This window comes from Humulus lupulus, chromosome X (assembly GCF_963169125.1).
Source record: "Humulus lupulus chromosome X, drHumLupu1.1, whole genome shotgun sequence".
NCBI lineage: Eukaryota > Viridiplantae > Streptophyta > Magnoliopsida > Rosales > Cannabaceae > Humulus > Humulus lupulus.
The window spans coordinates 37170066-37189201 of NC_084802.1; the positions used below are offsets into that span (position 1 = coordinate 37170066).

Below are 19136 nucleotides of genomic sequence, written 5' to 3' on the forward strand. Positions count from 1 at the left end.
ACTTGGCTATTATGACACCCACAATGAATTGTTCCAGTAATACAATATTGAGTGTGGACAACTTATTCACAGTAATTTGCAATTCATGTATTTGGGGTAGAAGGGGTTTCATATTATAAAACTTAAATTCCATATATTGAGTAATAAAGAATTTATTTGTAACTTCTTCTTCTGCTTTGTACTTTTTCTCCAAAGCTTCCCAAATATTTTTGGCGGTCTTGGTGTTGGTGTAGAGATCATACAATTGATCTAATAGCAAATTGAGGGTATGACCCCTACATATCCACTCATCTTCTTCGCGCTTCTTCCTTTCTTTGATGACTTCTTAAGTGTCATCTTCCTTGGAGGGATCCAAGGCCTTTAAGGCTTTATGCAAGACATAGAAAACTTTGAGAGTTGATAACTCTACAAAATAGAGTTATTTTACCATATTTTATATGCTAATTGTTGCTTAGTTCTTGAGTTTCTAATTGATTTATTAAGTTTTTAAGTAATTGTGAATTTATGAAGTTTATTTTGATTTTATATATTTTTGTGTATTTTTATAGTTATTTTGTTGTAAAATGTTGTAGTTAATTATTTGAATTATTGTTGTTTAGTTTGAGATAAAAAAAAATGTTGTATTATTGAACTTAAATGTTAGATATAAATTAAGTTATAATTAAAATTTTCAAAGAATTAAATTGATTTATTTTATAATTGAAAATATTTTATTATGATTTATTTTATATTTATTTTGCAGAAAATAATGTTGCATTTTGGTACTTTGGAAAGAAGAGGAAAGACAAGAATTAAAGCTGAAAAAATATGGAGAATGTGGCATTTTTCAAAAGCCCAACACTGCACCTGCAAGGCCCACGGATCCAGCGCCCCAGCCAGCCCATCAACGCCTGGGCCCGTCTCCTTCCAGCAGCTCACGGATCCTGCCCAGGCCCATCTCGGCCCACAACTCCTCAGCCACAAGCAGCCTCCAGGCCCACGCTTCCTTAGCCACCAACAATCTTCCCTGCTGCCCAACCAAGGCCCAATTCGCCCAGCCAGATGTCCCAGGCCCACTCGGGCCTCTGCCCAGCCAAACCCCTTCACCAGTCAGGCCCACCACTCAGCCCAGCATCTCCCTTCCCAGCCGAAGCCAGCCAACTCTCCCAGACGTGCACCACTTAGGCCTGCGCCAATCACCTGAAGCCCAACAGCCGAAGCCCCTGGCCATCCACCCAGCAGGCCTGTGCCTCCCAACAACCCAATCTAGGTGGCCCAGCCACCCAACCAGCAGCCTTCTTTTCCTCTTGAGCCCAAAAAAATTGGTCTCCTTGTCCCCTTGTCCCACAATGCCCTAAATTGCCACATTTTTACCCAACTTTTCTACACATTTTCACCAAAATCATCATTACACCCTAAAATTTACCTCTATTTTCCATATTATTATTAATTTAATCAATTTAATTAATTTAAATTGATTATTTTAATAATTTCATTTTGGCTATAAATAGGAAATTTTCAAGACCATTTTTGGTGTGCTTATTTTAGGAGAGGTCATACCACAAAATTCCTACACTTGGAAGACCACTCCATTCTCTTCATCTTTTTCTTCTTTTTGGTCATTTTTTCTATGAGTTTTTAGAGGAAAATTTTGGGGGTTCCTCCTCCAAATTTTCCTATTTATGTTTGTAATTTTTTGGTTTGTAATTTCTATGCTAGTTATGAGTTTCTAATCTTTTTAAGATTATTAAGAAGATGATGAAACAATATGTAACTAGATAGTATTTATGTTGTATGTTGATTTCCCATTTTGTGCAATAAAGTTTATGGATTTTCTTCTTCAAATATTTTCTTTCATCTTAAATATCTGTCTTTTTTATTGTTAGAACATATTTACACTTTGTTCTTCATTAGTGCAAAAACATAATATTCTTTGTGTAAGATGTATCATTAAATTGTATACATCCAATGCTTAGAACAAAAATATTATGGTTTGCCTTATAAATAATGTTATTTGATTTTTTGTTGTTTCATTAGATTGATTCACATTAAATACTTTGAAATTATACTTTTTGAAAAGTGAAGAAAAATCCTATATTTTTAGAAGTAATTTGCACTTAAAATTATAAATCTATTTGGAAAATGATAGTTTGATTTATTTTAACTATCACTAAAACTTGGGAATCAATGTACTTATAAATATTATTGAACTTATATTTTATGGATTCTAATACCTTAATAATCTTCTTCTACCATCTTGATTTCTACTATTAATTTATGTTTATATATTGTCTTTAATTTCTTTATTATTGTCTCTTATTGATTTTCTTGTCACAAATTCTCATCAATCTTTGGAGCTAGATTAGAATTTATTAATTTTGGTTTAAAATAGTTTTCTTTTTTATTTTATACAACTCATTTGGGTTCGATCTCGTGCTTACAAGAACACTATATTTTATATACGATTCTTGCGCTTGCGAGTTATAAATATTAAAACATACCCGTTTTGGGTCCATCAAGAGTGGTTAGCAAGAATCTAATCTTGTATTGACAATGAACAAAGTTAGTCCCATCAAACCTATCCAATCTTACAAAGTCTTGAGTCATGAACTTCAATACCGAAAAAGAGTTAGATTCTTCCATGATGGTGTATCTTAGATAATAGAGAATTATAATGTTAGGGAAGAGTGAGATTACACTACCATAATAACTATAATCTACACAAAATTATGATTGAAAGAGACCAAAGAAAGATTGAGAAAGATGATGCAAACCCTAGTGTTTGAACACAATTCTTCAACCTCGATGATGCTTCAAAACCCTTGTTGAATACACTACTTTGAACTTCTTCTTCTTCTTCTTCAATAGAAAAACACAACCAAAGACTTATACATGATTTGTATTGTTGTCATAATTCTCTATTTCCTAACCCAGCATAGATGCTTGAAGCTTTTTCTAAGAGGAAACGAGAATTAGGATTCAACAAGCCTTAAACTCACAAAGGCAAGCACTTTCTTTATGAGTTTCTTGGAGAAAACTTTAGGTTCTTGAAAGCTAGAGAGAGAGAGAGGTTAGAGAGAGATTTGAGAGAGTGATCAAGTCTTCCAAATCTCTATGAGGACCCTTTTATAGTGTAGGCATTGTCATTAGGTCTAACCTATAGAATTAGAGCTAAAGAACTCATCATTAGGCCTAACTTGTAGGTGATGCATCACCTAGGGCTTTTTGAGTCCTTTCTCTGACTTGTGACCCCTCCAATGGGCCTAAAATTGCTCCAAATGCTACCAAATTGTTTTGGGGATCCTAAGATACATCCATGTATCACTTTGGACCCAAAAATACAATTTTAAAGTGCCTACAATTGAAACTCAAATTCACATCTACACTATGTGAAATTCACTAAGTGTTTTATACCTAGCTTGTATAACAACACTTATCATTTGTCTAATACATATGCTTTCAAGGACACCATTTCTAACATCATTACTAGCCAAACCACGTAAAAAAAAAAATCTTGTTTCGTTTACTCATTTAAGATAATTTTGTGAATGATTTGTAATTGACATTTCTTAGTGTCAACAATGTCTTATTCTACAATTGTACTAATAAACCTATAAAAGTGTTGAATAATAACTTCATAATAAATAAATTAACAATCTAAAATCTTATAACTTTAAATGCATAATAATAAAATTGACTAGAATATTTTTTTTAAGAGGCAAAAATATGTTATATGCATAAGATAATATTTTAAACAAATTATAATGCAAAGAAAAATATAAAGTAATAATTAACGAAATACATCATATATATATATAAATTTGAACTATTTTAAACTAAATTACTAGAAAAAAATAACAAAAAATAATGCCCAATATTACTATTTACAGGCCACTTGAGGCTAACTTAGGTGGTTGGGTTTTTGAGTGTGTGGGGTAGGGGATGTTGGTATTAAATTATCAAATCAGAGGTACAAAACGGAATATATGGACCAATTTTAATAATTATTAGTACCAGCCAGAATCATACACATATAAATATTAAATCACATACAAAACAGACTAAGGATTACCTCTTGTAGTCTATCAAGTGTCCTTAAATCTTTTTGTATAAAATCAACGATCTTCCTATCCAGTGTTCTGAAAGCTCACACATTGATCTTCCAGACCAATCCTCAAACACACAAGGACGTGTGTGAGCACATAGGATTCAAAATATTGATTTTGACTCTCTAGATGTACTCAACACATGAGATCTAGAGATGGTTGACTGAGAGAATAGGTATTGAATAGTTTTCAGATTTGTAGAAAACTATCGCTTTTCTTATAGAGAGAAAGTCTAATTTTTAATCGCTTAAAAATTCCTTAATGAAAACCCTTAATCTGAAAGTATCGTACTATCAAATTTATAAAGATAATTAATCTAATTAATCTTTATTTTATTAAAATAAAATTCAAATTAAAACTAATATGATATTTATATTTAATTATTTATTTAAATCATATTTAAAAAGAATAATTAAATAACTGATTAAACAAATAAGTTGAAATTCAAAATATAAATCCTAGGGATGAGGAATCCCTTTGTGTTATAGTGAGTGTGTCACCCACATCAATTAGGGTTTCCCTAATTTTTCTCATTTGTTTGTTTAATCAACTTTTAAGACAATATATTTATCCCAATATAAATATCAGTTAATTCAAAATTAACTTTATCTTAAAATATCAATTTTAAATTAAATAAATATCATATTCTAAATAAGATATTTATTATTCTCTCTATATATATTAATTCAAACAAGAATAATATTAATTTTATCCTATACTTTTTCAAAATAAAAACTATATAATTAAATAATTAATTAATCAATTACCCATAACTATCACATAATTATTTCCTTGCCCTGAAAAATTAACTCATTTGCAATTAAGTCCTCTTTACATATCTTTCTTTTGACATCCTTACCCTTGTTAGTGTAGGACAGAGGTGATCTGGGGACCATGGACCTATAATATGAAGCTCCAATAAATCAAATTATTAATTAAACTATTTAATATAATAATCTTATTTATTAATTGTATGATTACTCCACTATAAATATGAAATTGCACTATCTGGGTACCATGGACCTATAATGCGAAGCTCCAATAAACCAGATTATTAATTAAATTTTTTAATCTAATAATCTTATTTATTAATTCCATGATTACTCTACTATAAATATGAAATTGCACTCTAGGTATTTATAGAATTATATTACAGAGTTTTCTCTTGTAGTCTATTGATATAATTAATAAATGTAGTTATGTCCTCCATTTATTGGTTCGTTAGTTAGAGCTGATAAAAAATATTGTTTTACTCTTCTAATTACCTCTTGATCCTTAAGTACTATTAATTCACTAGCGAATAATTAATCTATAATCAAATTATAGATTTGATCTCAATAACTATTCAGTTCCAGAATTAACCCTTAAGGGAACCAATATTCGATTTGGTAGGAAAGTATGGATTCCATTATTGTAATACAAGTTCCCAGTCATCCATGATATTGAATCTCCAAAACAAAAGTCATTAGCCTCATTATACTAAGAGACCTTAACGAGTGAATAAAAATGTCCAATAAACACAAACAGGAGTTCATGAATACTCAAGATTTAGACTGATCTGCAAATGATCATCTATTATGATAAGAATTAAATATTTATGTCAAACGAGAAGTTTATAAAGATAATTATTTCTCATCGACCCTGTCATAAATAATCTCTATTATATACAACACCTTTACTAAGATGTCTATCCACATCAGTAATCTGAATCTAGATTACGTGTATCTCGTATGCTTAGCAAACCGTACTACTAATCATTCATTAAAGATTTCATACTTTAATATGTTACTGACTATTTTATTCATTATATATGATATTAATTCTCTAGTACTAAAACAAGATCATATTCTCATGAATGAATGAATAATGAATTTTCTTGATATTAGCTTATAATTAATTCAAACAATAATTATAACGTTCAAATATAATAAAATCATCCTTTTTATTTAAATTCAATAAAATGTCTTTACATGCTTTTAGAGCATTAATTCTAACAATCTTCCACTTGCCCTCAAAGCAAGTGAGGCATCTCCCTTAATCCCATATTGCGCATGTGACCCATGAACGACTTTGATTGAAGTGTCTTAGTAAACGGGTCAGCCAGGTTCTTTTCCGATGCTATCTTCATAACAGTCACATCACCTCGGTGTACAATCTCTCTTACCAGATGGTATTTCCTTTCTATATGATTTCCTCTCTTGTGGCTTCTTGGTTCCTTTGAGTTAGCTACTGCTTCACTGTTGGCACAGTATAGGATTAGTAGCTTATCCATATCTGGAACTACTTCCAGATCTGTGTAGAACTTTCTCAACCAAACCGCCTCCTTAGTTGCTTCACAAGCTATTATGTATTCGACTTCCATGATTGAATATGCTATGCTAGATTGTTTAATACCTCTCCAGACCACAACTCCTCCACCAAGAGTGAACACTGACCCAAACATCAACTTTTGACTGATTTTGTCTGCTTGGAAATCAGAATCAGTGTATCCAATAAAGTTTAGCTCACCCCCTGAATATACAAGCATATAATCTCTCGTTCTCCTAAGATACTTGAGAATGTGCTTTACTGCAATCAAGTGTTTCAAACCAGGATTTGATTGATAACGACTTACAATCCCTATTGCATAACATATGCTGGGCCTAGTACACAACATAGCATACATTAGACTCCCAACTACTGAAGCATAGGGATACTTTCTCATATCCTCTTCCTCCTGAGATGTCTTAGGACATTATTCCTTGGAGAGAGCAATTCCATGTCTGATCGGTAACTGACCTTTCTTGGAATTCTCCATAGAGAATCTTTCAAGCACCTTATCTATATAATTAACCTAAGAAAGTGCCAAGAGCTTGTTCTTCCTATCCCTTAGGATTTGGATTCCCAGAGCATAGCTCGCCTCACCCAAATCTTTCATTTGGAACTTTTCGGCTAACCACTTCTTCACGTTTGACATTGTCTCTACATTATTCTCAATGAGAAAAATGTCATCAACGTAAAGAACTAGGAAAACCACCACTTTTCCTTTGATATATTTGTATACACATGTTTCGTCTACATTCTGTTTGAAGCCATATGTTTTAATTGTTTCATCAAAGGTGATATTCCAAGATCCACTACAAGAAAAAATATTTATGATAACTCTCGAAAAGTGTTATCAAATGCAGTTTATAACACTTTAGCAAGTGTTAAGTCTACCCATGTTATTAAAAGTCTTGCCATTTGATTACATTTTTTACACGTTATTAAATAGACTATTATAAGGTTGTTTTGGTGTTATATATTGTCAATAGTAACATTATCTAGATGTTATGATTCTTTATGTTAAGTATATTTTTTTCATTTAATTACATTTTCAAAATGTAATCTAATTATTTTTATTACATTTTAAAGATGTAATCTAATTATCTTTAATTACATTTTAAAGATGTAATCTTATTATCTTTAATTATATTTTCAAGATGTAATCTAATTATCTTTAATTATATTTTATTGATAAAGTAATCTATTATTTGTCCCAATAATGTAATTAGAATTTGATAAAGTCCAATGTATTTTTTGTATCAACCAAAATATTCAATACATGTGTCCCAAATAAAAAATTTCAAGTGCAAAATACCATAATAAAAGTCCATGCTTAGAAAGAGTATGTATAATGAGTCTAATAAAAGGCAAATTATAACATTTGTCCAATACTATTTCTTTATTAATTGCAAGCATCAAAGTCTCATGTCGTTATCTTCATTACCTAGATAACATAGAGAAAAAATGCAATAAGAAAACAAAACTCATATGTTATCTTGTTAACCAAGAAGCATAACAGCATGTTGCTATTTTAAAATAAAACAGCAGCATAACAACTATTTTTTGATAATCCTAAATTTTGAAACCTGTAATTAAATCTCAGATATTCCAAGAACAAATCCAAAAACAATACGACACAACTCATTATAATATATAAGATCAATCTTTACCTCTGACTTTGTCGGCTGGCCAAGCAATAACACTTCCAACACTTTCTTCAATTCAAGTTATCCCTGAAGTTGGCTTCCACAAAAATGCATCAGGCCTTTTTGCAAAATCAACACCAACCTTCATAGCAAATGGTCCAATAGGGACATCAAGAACTAAATCTTTCAGATCATTTGAAATGAAATACCCATAAGCAACAATATTCCTAGAACCATTCCAATCCAAAAGCTTGCATCTTTGGCCTTGAGTTCCAACACTCCCACTCTATAATCGTCATCCAACCAAAAAAATTCCAAATAACCAAAATATTATGAGAGTTTAGAATGAACGAATTTACCTTGGGATTCATGAAAGAGTGAATCAACTGCTCCATAACTACCACTTTTTCCTTCAACTCTTTATAATCATTTTCCATTCGAATTATATGATCATCTTTTTCAGATGCAATTGCAAACTTTGTTTTAGTAACTCATTTGCCATAAGCTCTCACTAGGATTGTTACCTGCTGGATGTACTAGCTTCACTAGGATTGCAAAACATGTTGAGATACATTTTTCTCATTATTTCTGTTATGATTGAATTCTTTATCTAATACATAGATATTTCATCCAATTCTTAACACAAATTGTGTAATAAAATGTCCACGACATATCCCCTACAGGAGGGGCCACATATTTTCTTACAATATATGCAGTCTTTGATTTCTAATCTTAATGATATGATCCTGCACTAACTGGTTTATGCATTTAAAGACTTGTCATGCTCAACTCTACTGTCATTGCCTAGTAACCTGATGACAAAGAAGATTACTATTTGTATTATATTTATAGCCTTTCTCTTCTTTGCAAGTTACTCATTGTGTACTTTTTCTGGAAGATATAAATTGTAATATATCATTTAACTTTTTCTTTAAAAAAAATATAAAATATATTTCTCTTCTTTGTCATGACTTTTTGTTTATGCCTTATGAAATAAAATGTTATAACAATAAATTTCAAAGAGAAATTGTAATGTTTCTTGTACTTAAAAGTTTTTCAAACAAAAGATACAATACCATAAACATATGCATATGGCATTCAATAAGAAGAAAAGTTAGATAATATACCATCTTCATCCTCTATAAATACCCAACTCATCAAACACCAATATTCCCATCTAAAAAATATACCATCTAATCAATCTATATATATTGAAAATAATTCACTCACATTGTTTACTCAAAGTGTTTGGTTAAGTTTATGTTAGGTTGTTAGCCCATAAAAAATATTGTAGTTCATCATCCACTTGTGCATCTGCAAAATAAAAAGTACACTATTACTCGACAAAAATATTATATAATGTAAAATTTTAATCTTCTATCGTTAAAAGCTAGAAATTTTAGGATGATCAAGATACATTGTTTCTACTCTATTATTGAGATGATCAGTACTTTTTGGTGTAGATTATTTTCAGTACTTTTTTTCAATCAAAGTTCTAAACACGCCTAAAAGAAGCAAATGCAATGCCTAGTCACGCATGTTTTTCCACTAGAAAAGAAATGTTATATTAATAAATTAGTTTCTGAAATTAAATTAAGGAGTATCATATCAATAAAACAGTCACGCCTAAGTAAGTGGCTACTCACGCATGTGTTTTCACTATAAGAACATAATGACTAGTCTAACATTTAATGATATAATATTCCCAAATTACTTATTATCTCTCTTCATAAATTTTCATTATAAAATTTGCAAGTGATCCAAGACATGATACCAAAAGAACTATATCTTAAAATTAAAACATAAATGAATTTGCCTTTACTAAATTACCCAATCCAAAGTCCAAATACTATAGCTAGGTGATTATCAAATCCATGTAAAGAAAAAACAACCAATCGTCACTATTTGCATGCAAAAAAAAAGAAAAAAAGAACAAAAATATGAATAGGCACAAGGTATATATAAATTATAATATTCATTAGCTTTATTCATAATCTTGATAATATATACCAAGCTTTCTTAATACAAGAGTAGTGTGGCAGCTAATGCTCCCTTGTAAGCATGCATGGGCATCATCCACAACTAACAATCATGAAATACAATAATAATAATAATAATAATAATAATAAAAAAAAAGGAACCTAAATATTGCTACAAAATACTAATCAATCACAAATATTAATCAGTCATAAAGTTATCTGCCTACTATATAGTTATATTCGAAGTGAATTGATATATTGGAAAAAGAAATCAAAAAGTAGCAATTCACACCTAATTATGAACTATTGATATCATATATATATATATATACACACACACACACATTAATATATATAAATTACTAAGAAAGAACTAATTGATTAACATTCTTTTTGCTTGATAAATATATACACATATATAGAACATTTCTTGTACCGCAGACTACAGGTGTATAAATTCTGGCATGTCCAGCTTATAATAATTAATTCACTTGTAGTTGTATATATGAATGATATGTACTATAGTTCTCATCACCTTGTCATATAGAATCTTCCAAAGCTCTCGGTAACAAGCAGTATTTTCCCCCTTTTCTACTCAGCATATTTAGTTTCAAAAGACATGCTACTATATGTAAAATATATTATCATATAGAAAATTAGAAGTCAACTATAAAACTTACTCAATGCTCAATCCAAAGCCAAATTGAAGCTTGTTGTAGTCAAAGAAGATCGCATTTACCCAAATACCTTGAGCAAAAAATTTAAATTTCCAATCAATTTTCTGGTTAAAATGGTAGAACTGCAAAACTATTCCAATTATGACAATTTGTATCCATGACAAGGTGACATCAATATTCTAATTTGCATCAACAAAAATATATTAAGATTTTTTTCTTTTTAAAACTACCAAAAAAGAAAAATGTATGAATAATAGAAGTTGTCACTATTGCACAAGAAAATGTTAGCATGTAGTCTTATTTAAAACAAAGAAAAAATATATGAACAAAAGTAAAAAAAAAAATGATAGTCTTTCTACTATCACTCTATAAATAAATCCATGTGCAGAGTATAATAAGTTAATCAATTATTCATTAATATAACAACTTTTAAAAGTAACAAAAAAGATAGTCTTTCTACTATCACTCTATAAAACAGAGCATAATTTGATAGTAAGTTGATTGAAAAGAGCAAAAGATATAAATCAATTAAACCTGCCCATTTGAACCATATGCAGAGTATAATAAGTTATTTCTTGTTTGGTTAATTGCCTAATGGTAGAACTTACCAAGAGAAATCAAACTTAAATCCTTATTACACATAACTACATAATGGTAGAACTTAAGTTTATTGCAGTATTTCTTGATACTAGATATGATAATCAGTTAGTGAACCTTAATTTGTAACATCAGCTGCAAAAATAACTTTAAGAAAAAGTTGTTAAGAGCTTACAAAGAAATTCAGAACATGGTCTTTCATTGTATCGAATCAGCAGCATTGTCCATTTCCACAAATATTCCTGAGCTTGCTATTAATTCCTGATCAGCAGCATTGGCCCTTTCCACAAACTGGTGAAAACTCATAATCACATCACTTTTATTCAAATGAAATACAATTAATTCAAGCCAACACATTAAGAAGTGGTTGAACACTAGCAAAGACAGACTAATAGATGCATAACATCCATGTCTAATTGTGCAAAGGGAATACAAATGCCTATAATTTTATCCAGATTACATATAAATATCAAATACTAATTGAACAACAATATTAAAGACTAACAAATAAAGTTCAACCTCATTTATAGATCATACTACAAACATATTCAGAAAAATGAACACAAAATAAACCCTAACTCCACATATTAATTGCTCCCATCTATTAAGCCCAAAATACAAACATATCAAATAAAAAAATTCAAAGCATGCATCAAAACGAGAATCAAGATACACACTCGTGTATGATGCATATATATATTATATTTATATATGTGCGTGCATGCATTCCATAAATCTGTGCATGATAGATGGAGAGTAAAATTTCATGATTTGTGGGTAGCCTCGTCCAAAGTCTAAGACTATTGGAGAAACATATAAAAAGAGGCAAATGATTGCTCAATAAACTCTTCGACCTATAATTGCACAAGAGGAGAAATAAACATACCTAGATGACGAGGGAAATAGGTTCGAGAACAATGACGAAGAAGAGGATCGGAGAAGCAGACGATAGCTGAATTTCCTGGCGATTAGGTCAGGTGGGCGACAAGGTGACTGCCACCGGTTCGAAGGAGACCACACACTACAATATTTTTTACCAAATATTACATAATTTTAGAAGTGTTATTAACACATGCAAATAAAAATACACGGACAAATAAACACGAAAGATATAGGCGACAAATGAAAACTAATAGGCGCCAAATGAAATTTCACTTAACAAATCTCTATTCTCTCATTCTCACTCTTTGAATCCCTAATCTCTCTCAATCTCTCAGTTCTTCATCTTCGAGCTTCCAACCCATTCCCCTTCATCTTGTTCTGTCTAAATAGTTGAGCCCAAACGTCATTCATCTCTGTTCTTGAAACCCGAAGCCTGTTCTTCAAGCTTGAACTCAGATGGCTCCATCTACGTTCGTGAACCTAAACATCTCATCTATGAGTATGAATTCAAATGCCTTTATCGCCGTTCGTGAACCCAAATGCCTAATCTTCAATTTGGAACCCATACTGCCACCGTTTGATTTCCAAGCCACCGCTATCCGTTTTCCAAGCTATCGCCATTCGTGGGTGTTGTTTTTTATTTTTCTTCTTTGTAATTTAACACATCTCTATTGGTATTTTGGTTTGAGAAATATAATATTTTTTGTCTTGTGTATAATCTACGTACTTTGTATTCTTTTTTAGATTGCTTGGTTCTGAGGCTTTAGGATTTTGGATTGGCTGGAGGCTTTGACGTTTTCAAAATGGATTAGGAGATTGTTGAGGTTTTAAGATTGCTTGAGTTGATGTATTTTTTGTATGAACGCAATGATTAAATCCCCAATAATCTGAAGGATTAATGATGTTCATTAACCTGAGGCATATTTTTTCAATGTTTCTATACTGCCATGTTTTATGGATTTGAAGTTTTCAGATTGCATAATTTTTGTATATATTTTTAATATTGATATTAAAATGAGAGTTGTAATGTTATTGCTCTATTTTGTATTATTATGTTTATACTGTTCTATTTTTTCTACTAACATGTTGTTACCAAAATATATATGTATATTTATGCTATATATATATATACATTACATATTTTGTGTTGGATGTTGAATGTAGGTTTATTTCAATATTGAGGTTGTTTGGTTTCAATATTGCTTTTATTTTGATCATTTCAATATAATTTGTCTTCTAAGTTAAATATTTTGATAGTAATGATAAGATTATTTTGGTTGGTTGATTCATGTCTGTGGTTAATTATTCCGAGTCTTGATAACAAACTGTGCTGCCAGCTCACCCTTATTGACTTCAGATTATGTTCACTCACTGCCTATATATATATATTTAAGTGAGCCATTTCATTTAGAATGTTAGGCCATTTTTAGTTTTCATTGTAAACAACTACACATATGTGATTAATTCTTCTTGAGCAAAAGAGGGGTTTTTTTTTGTACATGTGTGAGAAATATGCCTTAATTTTACTTTGTTGTTCTATGGTTTAGAAATATGCTCGCATGTAGTTTGATTTTCAGGTAGTTAATCTACTTTTATCACTTGATTATAGAAAAGCATTATCAAGGTTGTTGGACATGGAAAAATTGCTACCACATGTGTTCTCTATTAGGTAATCTGAGATGAACCACTGCTGAAATACATATATTTATTGTTAATTCTTAAATAGACTTCTAATGACTAATAAATGATTCAACTGTTTTTGACTGAATGAAGTGAAGCTAATGGGAGATATGCTAACAGTACAACGTTACTCTGTGCGAGGATGCAACCAAGAAACAGCTTCAAGAATTTGTTTCAGCTCTACACGGTTGTGAATTAATGGCCCAAGCCTATTCTTCACTTGGTGCCATTTTGGAAAATGTTGAATCTAGGCAGCTTCGTCATTTGCTAAGTTCTGGTGTGTATTTGATATATATATATTAAAATCTTTTTTTAAAGTATGATCTAGTGTAACCAATTTATCTTTTATAGATTAATAGGTCCATCATCTAAAGAGGTTAAGGAGATTGAGTCTAGCTTAGAAAAATACCTCAAAGAATAGCGCAAATTACTTGGAGACACATTAGTAAAAAAAAATTGAACTTGATTTTTGATCTCTTAGTAGTTAGTAGGTTAGTTGAGAAAACCATGGTGATGTGAGTAGATTACATGGCCAACCCAACCATACGCATTTGACTGTGTTAATTTTGTAATTTATAGTGTTGTGGAGATTGTTAATTTAATTTTATTACTTTGTAAATATGAAAGTTCTTTCATTTTTTCAGAATATTACGGGTTCACATTCACGAAGCATTTATGGAAAATCTCTCTATCAAAGTGAAACGAAATAGAAAATTTGGAAAAGGTTAATCTTTCTTCTTTCTTTCATTCCTTTTAGATTTCTTATTGATTTTGGTTTTGACACACTCTCATTATACATTATTACATTAAATAGGTGTGTTCTGACATTGCTTAAATAAAGTCTTCATCATTTTCAAATCTCATTTTTCTAGTCAAATCATCTATTTTTCTAGGTTTCCCAGCTTAAATTTTGTTTCATGTATACCTTGTATTATGATTTGGTAGATAAAGTCCTTATTTGTCACTGTTATAGAACTTACTTCATCCCTATGGAAGCATATGTGTGCTTTATGTGTTTTTTTAGGTAGCTCTTTAATGAAAAGGGTATTCTGAAACCTTCAGGTATCTACACTTACGTTAATATGAATCTTGCCTGTTTTACAAATTATAAGATTTGTGCTATGAAAAAGGTTCTCATTCAGACTAGCTAATGCTGCTAATGTTCCATTAAAATAAACCATATTTTTTTTGGTAGGTGCATATTTATGTAGATTTCTTGTTTAGATGCTATGGATTGCTTGTTCATTTAATAAATGAAAGTCTTTTGTTCTCATATGTATCTATATATTTATTTATTATAAAAGTGATAGAATCTAATGGCAAGCCATCTACATGTTTTCTGCATTATATTCAGATTGAACTCATGTAAGCACATTTCTAACAACATATGCAAATATACTTTTTTTTAGTACGGTACCATCAACTTTAATTTATATATAGGTTTCTTATAACATTTGCATGAACACATACAAATATGTTCTAGATTTTTAACTTATCAATTATTTTTATGCTATAATTTTCAGCTTTACTTTTGCTCAGAATTTATCTTTTGTCAAAGATGTATCCATCTACATGAATTTAGTATTGTCCCCATATGTATTCCATTTTGAAAAACCATTCATGTTTTTCTGATTTTTTGTTTTTGTGTCTTGTGGAATTTTGTACAGTTGATTACATTTTGCAGAGCATAAAAAAGCAGAGGATTTCAAAGATAAAAAGTGTGTTTGATGATGTTGATAATTTAGTGTAGTTTCTTTGGCTTCATTCTCTTATTTGCCTTTATGTTTGGAAGATTATGTATGTGTGTGTGTGTGTGCATACATTGGTGTATACAAAGATTTGAATTTGATGCATGTAAACGCAGCTTAGGAAAATGGATCTTGAAGCTAGAAGTTAGCAACCAAGTGTAAAGGCAATGCTCCTTTCTAAGCTAAGAATATATGTGTTGAGCAGAGCTGAGAAGAAGTTATCTTTCATTGGAGCTTATGAAAATAGCAAGAAAACATATGTGGAAACTCAATTGAGGTAATAAACAAGTCAATTCATTCCATCATACATAAAGTACTTGTTCAGACTAGCATAGATTAATAAAAACACTTACACTAAACAATGACATTTGTCATTCAAAATTGCAATTATAAAAACAATTATAGTGAACCATAGTCTTGTAAATTTCAATAATATAACTAGACACAAGCATGAGGACTTGGAGGGGAAAAAGACAGAATATGTGGCTGGTATCAAACTCATTTATTTACTGGGTACTTAACACTTTCTAGTCAAACTCTCTCCATCTTTTTGTTATTTTTGTAGATTATTTTTTAATTGTTTGATATTATCTTTTACACGCCAAGTTTGGCATTGATTTATCTTTGGTAAGTTTCTTGATCATTCTTTATGACTGAAACTTTTTTTTTCTTTTTTAGTAATTGATGAGTTTGATATATGGGTTTCTATTTTTTTTAGCTTTGGAGAGCACATCAAAACTAGATGATAAAGAACTTTATTATTGGATTTTTTTTAATAAAAATGGTATAGCTTTTTTTTTCTTTTGTTTTGTACATAATCAATATGTGTATACATATATATATATATATATTTATTTGTGTTTGAATTGTTTTAGATTGAGAGAACTCAGAAAGAAAAATTAGAGAGAGGTTGTAAGTATTAGAATACAAGAAAGAGCATAGAGTTTTTATGCGTTGATAGAAAGCTTGAGAGCACGACTGTTGTGTAAGTGTTGGTTCTTGTTCAGTGTTAAAGAATATGTTTGAAGAGTTCTTGTTCTTAATTAGTTTATGTACATACCAGCTGTTTGTTTAATTGTTTTTCTTTAATTTGAGTAATATGTTATACTTTTATATCTAATTTGAGTAATAGAAACTAAGATTGATAAATATTATAATTTGGTCAATTGCTATTTTCTAAATCTAATATCTTGATTGCAGGTTTTGAGTTTGAGTGAGAAGCTTCACTCTGTGACCTGCTGAGAGCCATATGCTTCCAAGAAGCCATTAGTAGAGCAACACCAAGAAGAAAATTTAAGCATATTACCAAGCCAAGTTCGGAAAATTCATCTCAATTAAACAGTTTTGAGCCTAGAGAAGTTGATCAATTTCAATCAGGCCTCTAAAAGTCAAGCAATAGCTCTTGGATGATGAAACACGTGCTCTTCAGTATATTATTGTGATTGCTCACCAGTGGTGTATCTTTCTATGTTTCATCATGTCTGTCCTGTATTGTTCAACCTCAATCTTTAGTGGTTTCTTAAAAATTGAAGCTTTTGTTGCTGATTTGCAGGTAGAGCTGACTAGCCTCCTAGATGCAGTTCGAGAAATAGAAACGAAGATGGTGGAAATGTCATCATTGAATCATCTCGTGGCTACACATGTTTTGCAACAAGCCAAACAAATAGAACAACTATACGATCAGGAAATATGTTTGTTCTATTTTTTTTTTAATTATTATTCCAATAATAAATTTGATAGCAGACAAAAATTTAAGGGTCTCTTACTGTTGGTTTGAATAAGCCTCTAGTCTTCAGGTCACTTCTCATTTCTATTTTCTATGCTATTTAATTATTGTTTAGTATCTTTATGCTTTATATTCACATGGATGCTTGGCAGCAGACATGGACCATTTTTCTTCCCTATACATTAATATTAATTCTAAGACATATTGGTTGAGATACATTAGTGCTTATTTCTCACAGCAAGTTTTTGGACTATGTTAGAGCCTAGAAACTTGTTGTGCTCTTTGTAATTTCCCTATCCATGCCTATGCCTATGCCTATGTCCATGTCTCTGTCTCCATGTTCTTTTTCTCTTTGTAATTTTTCTGTTAAATAATTTCAGGTTTGTAGTTGATTATAAATCTTTGATATTTTCCATCTTTTCTCTGGGTGAATGAATGCTTTTTATGTACACATAAATGATCTAGTTCATTTGGCTAGCAAAAGAATCTGACTATGATTTTTATGTACACATAAATGATCTAGTGTTGGATTGGAATAGTTCTGGGAATATTGTTGCTTATGGGTATTTCATTTCAAATGATCCAAAAGATTTAGTTCTTGATGTCCCTATTGGACCATTTTCCATGAAGGTTGGTGTTGATTTTGCAAGATTGTTTGATGCATTTTTGTAGAGGCCAACTTCAAGGGTAACTTGTATTGAAGAAAGTGTTGGAAGTGTTATTGCTTGGCCAGCCGACAAAGTCATAATGAGGTAAAGATTTGTAACGCTCTGGATAGTCAAGACTGCTACACTGTGTACTTATAAAGGTGCAAGACTTGCTAATCAAGTCATTAATTTAAAAACGTGTCACTAAACATGTATGAGCTAGGGTTAAAAAGGTTTTGGTCTCAAAAGTTTCACTTTATATAATCAAACAGTTATATACATGGGATCCCATAAGAAACAGAGTTTAAAAAAAAAAGTTGGATTACAAACTCTCCAAAATACAGACAACTGTCAGCCATACTAAGGCAAAATGAACATTTCTGGGTCTCGCGTCCCTGCCTAAACCTCAACCTTGGCGGCTTAGCAGTTGGTCATGTACATTCCGCTCGCAGAGCTCTCCAAATTAGGGTTGAATTCCCTTGCTAAAATTGAACTAATCCCTCAAGACCCAAGCCTAAATCACAGAGCTTTCAGTTGAGTACCTCTAAGTTCCAAGAGTTTCCTTTGAGAGAGAAAGGGAGAAAGAGGAAAGAGTCAGTTTATTATGCTCTACTGTTTTCTGTAGCTCCTTAAGTCTATCCTTAGGCAATTAAGCTAATCACAAAGCTCGAGGTACCGGAAATGTCCCCGAGGGCAAAATGGTAAAATTCCCCAATATTCCCACCTAGACTTCCTAACCTCAAATATATCTCCAATTATTTATTTTCATAACCCGATAATCTAAATAACCACCTGATACCTGAAGTACCCCTTGACTTGTCCAAAGTCAAATATTAAGCCCCGTTGTGACTTTCCCGCTATCTAGCTCCCTAAGATCGCCTTAAGTCGTCTGCTGCAAATTTACCAACATAATAATGTGGTTCTCACAAGCATAACATTTATTCACATTTATATTCATATAATCATACAAGCATGCTTATCATGTAATCATGCATTAAATCAATAAATTTACACATAAACCAATTATGCCCTCCCGACACACTAATCAAGGCCCTTAAGCCATATTAGTGATTTTGGGTTGTTACAACTATCCCCTCCTACTGAGAATTTCGTCCTCGAATTTACCTGAATAGCTCGGGATACTGATCCCGCATCGCTGTCTCAA

General features: G+C 31.0%; 2 long non-coding RNA genes across 5 annotated transcripts; one reads left to right on the plus strand and one right to left on the minus strand.

The window, feature by feature from the left end:
• Positions 1–7620: 7620 nt before the first annotated feature.
• Positions 7621–12557, minus strand: LOC133804241 (uncharacterized). 2 transcript variants are annotated; one of them, XR_009878382.1, is made up of 7 exons: positions 12473–12557; positions 12175–12309; positions 11464–11579; positions 10695–10761; positions 9266–9349; positions 8060–8321; positions 7621–7833 (listed from the first exon to the last, which is right to left on the minus strand). It is a non-coding gene; the product is annotated as an uncharacterized LOC133804241 (long non-coding RNA). The 2 variants fall into 2 exon arrangements; XR_009878380.1 differs by having other exon boundaries at positions 8060–9349.
• Positions 12558–12671: 114 nt separating this feature from the next.
• LOC133804240 (uncharacterized) lies at positions 12672–17538 on the plus strand. 3 transcript variants are annotated; one of them, XR_009878379.1, is made up of 7 exons: positions 12672–12793; positions 12915–12994; positions 13780–13839; positions 13944–14127; positions 14495–14574; positions 15715–15875; positions 16799–17538. It is a non-coding gene; the product is annotated as an uncharacterized LOC133804240 (long non-coding RNA). The 3 variants fall into 3 exon arrangements; XR_009878377.1 differs by having other exon boundaries at positions 12915–13839; XR_009878378.1 differs by having other exon boundaries at positions 12701–12797; positions 12915–13839.
• Positions 17539–19136: the final 1598 nt, after the last annotated feature.